Raw genomic sequence first — 10,414 nt, 5'->3', positions numbered from 1 at the left:
TAGCTCCAACCCACCAAACACACCTGTTCCAGCTAATCATTGTCTTCAGGATTACTAGAAACTTCCAAGCAGGTGTGATTTGGAGCTGGTTGGAGTTAAACTCTACAGAGTTGTGGCCCTCCGTCGGCGCCGATAGCCTAGTGGTTAGTGCAACAACATATAGCACAACCGTGTTCATGGTGACCCAAGTTCGATTCCCGTCTCTAGGTCCTTTGCTGATCCCGACACCCTCTCTCCACCCAATACTTTCCTGTCCACTGTCCTATTTAATAATAATAAAAGGCATAAAAGCCCCACCCCCCAAAAAATACAGTTGTGGCCCTCCAGGAATTGAGTTTGAGACCACTGTTTCATGGTTTTGGAGTTTGAGTCCAAGTCCAAGATCATATTTTTATGCTTGTGGTCTTGATCCTAGAGTCCAAGAACATATTTTCATAGTTTTTGTCATGTTCCTTGAATCCAATTCCAAGACTATATTTTCATGGTTTTGATATTGGTCTTGGTCTTCTAGAAACAAGTCAAAGACCATATTTTTATGGTTTTGGTCTTGTTCTTTGAATCTGAGTCTAATAATGTATTTCCATCTTGGTCCTAGAATCCAAGAAAGAACAGCTTATATTTTAAAAAACCTGCAATACTCCGACAATAAAAAGTGCATACGCCTGCTGAGACCCTGACGTGAAGCTAAGCACTTTTCCACGTCAAAGACCGTCTTCATAAATATGAACATTGGCCTGGATTTAAGTGTATGCACACTCTACGATCAAATCTGAGCATACGCACACTTTATAAATGAGGCCCCTGGTCTTTCTCCTGACTCGAACTCCAACCTCTTCTGATCTCAGTCTTGAATCTCAAATTTGGTCTTGTCTACAACACAGTTATGTGCAGGCTATTGTACTCAGACTCCATTATGTCCACTTGTGTGAAAAAATATGAATTATAACTTTGCTGTTTTATTTGAGCTGTGATATATTTATATGTGTCTTTATGAACATCGAGAGGATGTTTACAAATTACAGATTTGCAGCGTAACAGGACCTGTATCCCTGTCTTTGAAGGACCCTTGAATCACTTGAACTTTCTATGTGAGAGCCGTACTCAAGTGTTGTTATTGTGAGATAAAGCCTCGCTTGTTTGTCCTTGCTTAATTCACAGACGACTCCCTGTAAATTACCGTTAAACCAGATTTAGCCGTTAAAGATTTAATCTCGATGTTAAAAACAGCTTGTTGCAATGTAAGTAATTTCAATGCACAGCATGTCGCTACTCTCTACCTTTCCTCTCATGTAACATTACCACAAAAGAAACAGTGCATTATGAAATAAAAGAAGTATTCAGATTCTGACTGTTATGCCACATTTAGGGAAGTTATGCTTCCGTTACAGCTCTTTAAACGGAGGTAAAATGATTAGTGTTTTATTCAAGAGGCGGGAACATCTACTATCAGTGTAATCATGCTGCTTTCTGAAGAGAGAGCGACCGATATGACACAAGCAAGTGTTCTTGAGGGGCTGATGAGGAGGAACGTTTGCGTAGCATCTCCAACCGGTATCGCCCACAATACGCTTTGTTCACCCACCTTCCGCTAGAATGATTGCCTCTATAGATGAGTGGCTCTCATGTGACTGCAGTCTTCTGTAAGTCTATGAGTGAGCGTGGCCTTCTGCTCTACTGTAAAATGCCACAGACCATCTGAATGGAGTGATTTTGGAGTGTGAGCGAAGCAATGAATTGCAGCTTTGAGTACCTGATCTGCAGTCTGAATGGTTTAAATGACTGCTCGCTTTCACCTATCACACCAGACGCTGTGCCATTCAGGGAAGATGGAAATGGGATGCTATATAGTGTTAGAACTTACTTGTTTATGCTGTCATCCGTCTATATGGGCCAGAACATTTCTGCGAGGTTCACTTAAGGAAAGAAAGAAACCACATTCTTTCATTAAAAACCGTATTGCATCGCAACAGAACTAATGCAAGCAATTCTGCATTACACAATGAAGCTGCCGACGAGGTCTTGCCGCAACAGGAAGTCTGGAGGGATTTAGACGAGAACAGCACACTGTGTCTGCTTTCCTCTGCTCGAGCAATTGATTTGCACCTTCCTGAATGCAGACAACAGATGGAGGTGAGAGAGCATGTTCATGTAGGAGGCACAGCCTGGCATTGCATCAAAATGCAGGTAATTGATTTTGTCTAACTAAGTACCTAAGGAGTGAATCTCACGAAAACTTGTCCGGGTCACGTTTCACACCAAAATCAATGAAGAAAAGGTCCTTGTATGAATGTACTATTGTTTATTGTTAATATATATATTGCTGCTGTTTCTGATTTAAGAAAATCATAAAGTAGAACAGTATTTATAAAAAATAAAAAAATAAAAAAAACAACTTATAAATGGCTTTACTGTCACTTTTGTTACACTCTAAAAAATGCTGGATTAAATACAACCCAGCACTGGGCTGTAAACATTTAACTTAAACATTTAACCCAACTGTTGGTTGAAAACAACCCAGCATGTGTTTTGTCCAATATTTACGCAGCACCGGGTTGTATTTAACCCAGATTTTTTTAGAGTGTATAATATATATAATCCAATAAGTAAACTGTGTAGAATTCTAATTAGAGTTTCTATCATATTTTGGAACACTCCTATAAGATTCCTATCTAGGACTTTCTGGGAAAGTATACAAAGGATTTTGTTCCTATCCTGCTCATTTTCTTTGCAGCAGCTTGTTCTCATAGGAATCTCGATTCATATACTGTAAGAATCTCATTAGAATGGTTCCAAATTATGATATGAATTCTAATTTGAACAATTTTCTTATTGGATTCTCTTGGTATTTTTTTGACAAGGGAATGGGATGATGATATGAAACGTCATATTAGCTATCAAAAACAAAAACTAATAAAAATAAAACCACTTGAATTCATCAAAATTAGCCTTTTACTCATCACTTTGACTGACATTCTGACAGCCACTGACTATTATTCATGTGGCATCACCACAGAGCTTGGAATGACCTTTTGGACTGAGAAACTCACAGGGATGTCGCAGACCACGCCAAGTGAAATTTATGGATTCAAAATAAGAAAAGAGGTTATCAGGGTGGTTGCAGTTGGGATTATACACCTCATTATTATTCTCTCAACAGGTCAACCTCTTTGTCATTACAGCGCCTGGTGAGACAAAGGGATTTTGGAATCCATTAGTGACTCTAAATGAGAGACCAGGAGATCATATTTGACTTCACAATAACCCAACTTTTTTTTCCACATGTAGGCCCATGAGTCTTTGATATGGGCTTCACGATATATTGTTATGCAGCAACAAACAACAGTGGTGCTTTGATGAATGTCTTATCAAAACGAAGACAAGACTCAATTATCAATACAATTTTGCAATAAAATGATGCAATAAAATATCTACTATCAGTGTAATCATGCTGCTTTCTGAAGAGCAATAAAATGATGCTTCTTAACCAAGATGGCGCCGATGATGGCAGCTATTGTGCGTTGCTCTTCAGTGTTTGTACTGTTTTTGTTTGTTTTTCCTGTTTTTTGTTTTTCAAATACGATCAGTTTTACCAGGGATTACCTGCTGAACATTCGGAAGAACACACCACAAAATCTTTTACAGGATTTTTATTTTTCTGACGTTTTGCTGGACATTGTAGTTGGCGGAGCCGTAGCTCTGGTCAAACGCTACAGGAGGCGCAGGCGGTGGAAGAGAGCCGGAGGGCTCGTGAAGCTTCGTCAGTACGGATTTAGAACCGCGTTGCCTAGCATCCATCTGGCGAATCTTCGCTCTCTACCCAACAAAATGGACAAACTCCTTCTGCTCTCCCGGACAAACAAGGATTTTTCTAACTCTGCTGCCCTGTGTTTCACGGAAACCTGGCTGAATGGCGACATACATCTGCCTAATTATCAGCTGATCAGAGCAGATCGGGACGCAGAATCAACGGGGGAAATTACATCATTGAGAGTTGGTGTACAGATGTAACTGTGTTAAAGAAGATGTGCTGTTCAGATCTAGAAACACACTTCATTAACTGCAAGCCGTTCTACTCGCCGTGGGAATTCTGCTCGTTCATTCTCGTGAGTGTCTACATTCCACCGCAAGCGCACGTGAGTAAAGCTTTACAGAAACCCGCTGATCTGATCACAGAGAGTGAGCAACAACACCCGGCCTCTGTTTTAATCATTCTCGGGGACTTTAATAAAGCAAATCTACCGTGAAACTGCCAAAATACAGACAGCACATCACATGTCCCAACAGAGACAGTAATGTATTGGATCACTGTTACACAACAATAAAGGATGCATATCACTGGGTTCCACGAGCAGCTTTAGGACTCTCTGATCACTGTTTGGTTCATCTTATACCGTCCTACAGGCAGAAACTTAAATCTGGAAAGCCTGTATTAAGATCTGTTAAAAGATGGACTAATGAAACAGAGCAGGATCTACAAGCCTGTTTCAACCTCACTGGTTGGATTGTTTTTGAAGCCGCTGCCACCGATCTGGACAAGCTCACAGAGACTGTGACATCTTATATCAGTTTCTGTGAGGATATGTACATTCCTAACAGGACTCATCTAATCTACAACAATGACAAACCATGGGTCACTGCAAAACTCAGACAGCTCCGTCAGGCCAAAGAAAATGCTTACAGAAAGGGGGATAAAGTCTTGTACAAACAGGCCAAATACACACTGGAAAAGGAGATCAGAGTGGCAAAGAAGAATTATTCTGACAAGCTCAGGAAAAAAATATCTTCCAGTGATCCTGCTTCAGTGCGGATAGGAATGAAGGATATCACCAGTTACAAGTCACCATCCCCCAGCACTATGGAGAATCAACATCTGGCAGACGACTTGAACGAGTTCTATTGTCGTTTTGAAAGATCACCCCACACCCGCCCTGAACACCTCTCCACACAACCATTCACACCTCCAACAACCCCTCTCTCCCCCACACCTACGATTCAAATCAGCGAAGAAGATGTGTGCCAGGTCTTCAGGAAGAACAAAAGAAGGAAAGCACCAGGCCCAGGCTGTGTGTCACCAGCCTGCCTAAAAACCTGTGCTGATCAGCTGGCCCCCATCTTCACACAGATCTTCAACAGATCGCTAGAGCTGTGTGAAGTCCCCTCATGCTTCAAACGCTCCACCATCATCCCCATCCCAAAGAAACCCCAAATTACTGGACTTAATGACTACAGACCTGTGGTCCTAACATCTGTAGCCATGAAATCATTTGAAAAACTGGTTTTGGCTTATCTGAAGGACATCACCGGACCCTTACTGGACCCCTACAGAGCAAACAGGTCTGTGGATGATGCAGTCAACATGGGACTGCACTTCATCCTGCAGCATCTGGACAGACCAGGGTCTTATGTGAGGATCCTGTTTGTGGACTTCAGCTCTGCTTTTAACACCATCATCACGGAAACCCTTCAAAATAAACTAGCCCAGCTCTCCGTCCCCACCTCCGTCTACCAGTGGATCAACAGTTTCCTGACAGGCAGACAGCAGCTAGTAAAGCTTAATAAATTCACATCCAACACTCGTACCATCAGCACTGGAGCTCCTCAGGGCTGCGTTCTCTCCCCACTGCTCTTCTCCCTCTACACCAACGACTGCACATCTAAAGACCCCTCAGTCAAGCTCCTGAAGTTTGCAGATGACACCACACTCATCGGCCTTATCCAGGACGGTGACGAGTCTGCTTACAGACAGGAGGTTAAGGAGCTGGCTGTCTGGTGCAGTCTTAACAACCTGGAGCTTAACACACTCAAAACTGTGGAGATGATAGTGGACTTCAGGAGAAACCCCCCTGCTCTCCCCCCACTCACCATCATGAACGGCACTGTGACTGCAGTGGAGTCATTCAGATTCATGGGTCCCTCCATCTCCCAGGACCTGAAGTGGGATATTCACATAGACTCCATTGTCAGGAAGGCCCAGCAGAGGTTGTACTTTCTTCGCCAGCTGAGGAAGTTCAACCTGCCACAGGAGCTGCTGAAACAGTTCTACTCCGCCATCATTGAATCCATCCTCTGCACTTCTATAACTGTCTGGTTCAGCTCAGCTATCAAATCTGACCTCAGAAGACTACGGAGGGTAGTACGGACTGCTGAGTGAATCATTGGTACAACCCTCCCCACTCTCCAAGAACTGTACTTATCCAGAGTGAGCAAAAGGGCTGGTAAAATCACTCTGGACCCCTCACACCCAGCACACTCCCTCTTTGAACTGTTATCGTCTGGTCAACGTTACAGAGCTCTGTGCACCAGAACGACCAGACACAGGAACAGTTTCTTCCCTCAGGCAATCAAGCTCATGAACACTCAACAATAAACGTGGAACACACAACTATAATACACTATCCATTCACCACACTCACTAATTTTATTTTTATTTTCTCATTTCTAATTTGCACATACTTGACCTGTACATACATAGTTGTCTATATTATATATTGTGTTTTTGCTGCTTTGTACATTGCCTATTTGGTTATTTGCTGTTATTCTTTTATTATCTGTGTCCTGTCCTGTTGCTGTCTTTCTGTTGTACTGTGGAGCTTCTGTCACTACAACAAATTGCTTGTATGTGTAAACATACGTGGCCAATAAAGCTCATTCTGATTCTGAAAATAGCAAATAATATGTATGATTTATGTTTTATATATACACATTAAATATATATTTTGTTTAAACTAATTGTTATATTTTGCTGAAACATTTTTTATTTGAATTCACTTTTTTCATTTTGCAACAAATAACAGGTCTAAAAATGGCAGACAGACTTTCATGTAAAGGGTTAAAGCCGTTGACATATTTAGCATTTTGCCCTGCTTTCTGTGGAAACCTTGCAAAATTAGTAACACAAGATCTTTGAACATAATGTTCCATAAAAAAAATAAGCCACATGCTTATTTCTTATGATCATGTTTCTGACTAAAATAATCTCTATCATAAAACGAGTTCTGGTCTGAGCACTCTATTTAGTCAAAAAAAAATATATATACATATACATATATACACACATATATATACATATATATACATACACATAGAGCATTCATAATGGAATCTGATAAATGGAAGTACGTATTTGTCTGCTTCTTTTGTCCCTGCAAATATTGGTTCAAGGAGCATAAAGGAAAGGGGTTGAAGAAATAGTTCATGCACTCACCCCCATGTTTCTCTAAACCTCTTTAATTTTCTCTCTTCCACAGAACACAAAAGGAAATGTGAGGCAAAATGCACTGGCCTGCTCTTTTCTTTACAATGAGAGTAAATGGGCTTTCCAAACTCAAAAATTAACAAACAAAAAGTGTCTTAGAAGTGGTTCTCAAACTATATATCGTAAACAGCAGCTTTGTGGGAAGAGACCATCATTTATATTATTATTCACAAAAACAATTATTCAAAAGCGCACTCACATTTACATCAATTCAAATATTGTGACAGGTTCAATGACCAAGAGTCATTGAGGATCAAACCCATCATGAAAAAGATATCTTCATAGAACATAATAGACAAATAGTGTCTACTTACACTATACATTTGCAAATGCAGATTTACCTGCTTTCAAAAACCACAAGGGCAAACCAACATATCTTACACCGACTCTCTGGCACAGGAGCATTTTCATTTCATTCCAGGTTTGCAGAAGAATTTTTCTCTTCTACTTGGTAATAGTTGACCCTGTGACATCTATTTCAGGCAGCTTGAAGACAAATGGACATGAAATGTGAGGCATATACAATCCGCCTCAAAGAAACACAGCATGAGCTCTTGGTAAGAGGGAGCAAAGTGTTCCCATCAAACTAATCAGTGTCATATGAGTTTCCTGTCTTATGATGAAATATGTCACTGATGCACCACATATAAAGCATAGAGATTTGAAAGCCTTCAGACTATTAAGAGGATTTCATCCAAAAATGACAATTCTGTCATAATGTTGTTCCAAACCCGTAAGCATTTCTTTTTTAGTCTTTTCTTTTTTGTTTTTCAGCATACAATAAAACCCTTTCATTAAACAGTTAAAATATCTTATTTTGTGTTTCAAGATGCAACAAAGTCATACAGGTATACAACGGTATGAAGGTGATTAAATGATGACCGAATTTTCATTTTTGGGAGGACTATTTCTTCGAAGAGAACTTATTTGGTGGCTAGTTTTATTCTAACAAACAAAATTGCTATTGCTCATGGCAGGCAGTGATTATCATGTATTTGTTTGGACAGTATGGCTAAGATAAATTCACTTGGGGCAAGTTTGCTGTGCGTGACGGATCTGTCTTCATTCACAGTGGATTTGAATGTGAATGAAATGAGATACCAAGACAGAGAGGCCTATTTATTTAGACCTCTATTCATCTCTCCTCCTCAGAGCGCTATTGATTAAGGTTTTTTCTTGTCCTTACTTATTTATTGAACATACAGAGTACACAGAATGCTAAGAACTCCTGATCGTTTCAAAAATGTCCAGACGGCAAGCCACATAATCATCTCTCTGATAATTACTTTATAATGCAATGCAATTTCATATCACACACCAGGAGAACTAAAGTGGTTCACATGTATAAGCCTACAGCTGTACAGCTAAAGCTATAATTTTTAGAACCTAAAATGCATGCAGATTAGCTGCTGATAGCTTTTCCAGTATATGCAATTTTGTTTTTAAAGCTGTGCAAATACAGCTTGCTTGTATTTCAGTGTCTGGCGCATTTTGCTATTTGTCTCATTCATTGTTGTTTCCTATTCTGAACGGAATATGCAAATTTATGCAAATCCCTGCATGGTTCACCTTGGGAAATGTGGGGCAAACACTTGAAGTTTCTGTAAAATAAGTGCATCATAACTAGCTGACTACCCTAATTGCGTTTCACGTTAAGTCTAAGAGGGCTCACAGCATAGCGGCAATAGACAAAATTGAAATAGCAATGAAACCAACGGAAAATTGTACACGTGTGAGGGGTAATAAAATTTAACGGTGTTCCATCTTGTCTTTTTGATGCCAGTTCTAATACATTTTATCTTGTTGTTGTTATCACTGTTGTTATGGCAGCTGCCATAAGTATTTGTACTTTGTGCCGTTCCCCAGAGGAATAAAGTGAAAGGAAAAAGGGTACAGCGGTGTGCTGCCAAATGGGAACAATCTAAATGAATATTACTTGAGTGGCAACTTAAAAATGGTTGCTATGGTTTCTCTGAAGCACCATTTCACCCCTGCAATGCTCACTTACAGTTCAGCTTTTAGAAACATGTCAGTATTGCACTTGGAGTGGGATTTTATAGTTAAAAAAAGAATGTAAAGTTGAGTGTGATTTTCTTTTGGCTCACAATGAATGCACAGAAGATTGAATTTATGAATGAAAGAATAATTTACTTTTTGGCTGGATCCACAGTTCTTTTGTGCGGTTTTTAGGATGCTAGATTCAAATGCATTCATGCTACTTAAAGGAAAAGTGTCATTTTTTCAATGTTGTGAAATGAATTGTCAAAGTGTAATGTGAAAAATACAGTTCAATGTGTTGAGACAACTGTATGTAAGCTATTTGTTGGTTGATGGCATAAGAGACAGAAAATTGATGGCAGCTGCCAACTTTGGCTCAACCAATGGTGTGAATTTGGGGCGGGACTATCTGTTTGTCCGACCAATGTAAGGTTTGAAAGAAAGTATTGTTAGTGCATTTTCCATTTGCACACCCTAGTGAGTTAAAGAAATCACACACTTGACATTTTAATGGCATGGCTATTAATCAACAGAAAAACCATTAGCGTTTACAGTCTCTTTGAGGATGTGTTAACACCATGTCGGAATTATCATACTGATGAGATTTTGGCTTATATAAAGCATTCATGTCCTTGTAGAACCTGTAATTACTTTGTTAATAACTTGTAAACAATTTTTTTGGAGAGCTCCAAATTGTACCACTAGACTTGCAGAAACACTCAAAATGCAAATGGTTTTAGCAGCAAAATATAGCATTTTTTTTTAAATATTTCAAACTAACAATTCTAGTTTAACATACAGTGAAGCTAACACTGAGTTGGATAACTAATGTCTACTCTTATGTAGTAAAAAAAAAAAAACAGGGTGAGAAACCCTGATATAGACAGCTTTGCAGTCTTTTATGAAAAATATTTTAAAATACCCAGTCAAAATATTTTAATCTATTTTTATCATGTGACAAATCAAATTAATTTCTATCCATTCCACAGATCCTAATTGCCTTTTGCAACAGATTGCCTTTTACCTCCTCCGCAGAATTAATGCATTCAAATGCTTCATGCTGTCTTTCATTTATACAAAAGGTGATGCTTGTTCCCTCAAATGATTTGCAATAAATGAACCCATTAATGAGTTAAATTTTCAAAAATGAAACATGATTCC

The sequence above is a fragment of the Barbus barbus genome, assembly GCF_936440315.1.
Source record: "Barbus barbus genome assembly, chromosome: 31".
Taxonomy (NCBI): domain Eukaryota; kingdom Metazoa; phylum Chordata; class Actinopteri; order Cypriniformes; family Cyprinidae; genus Barbus; species Barbus barbus.
Note: the sequence above shows the minus strand (reverse complement) of the source record.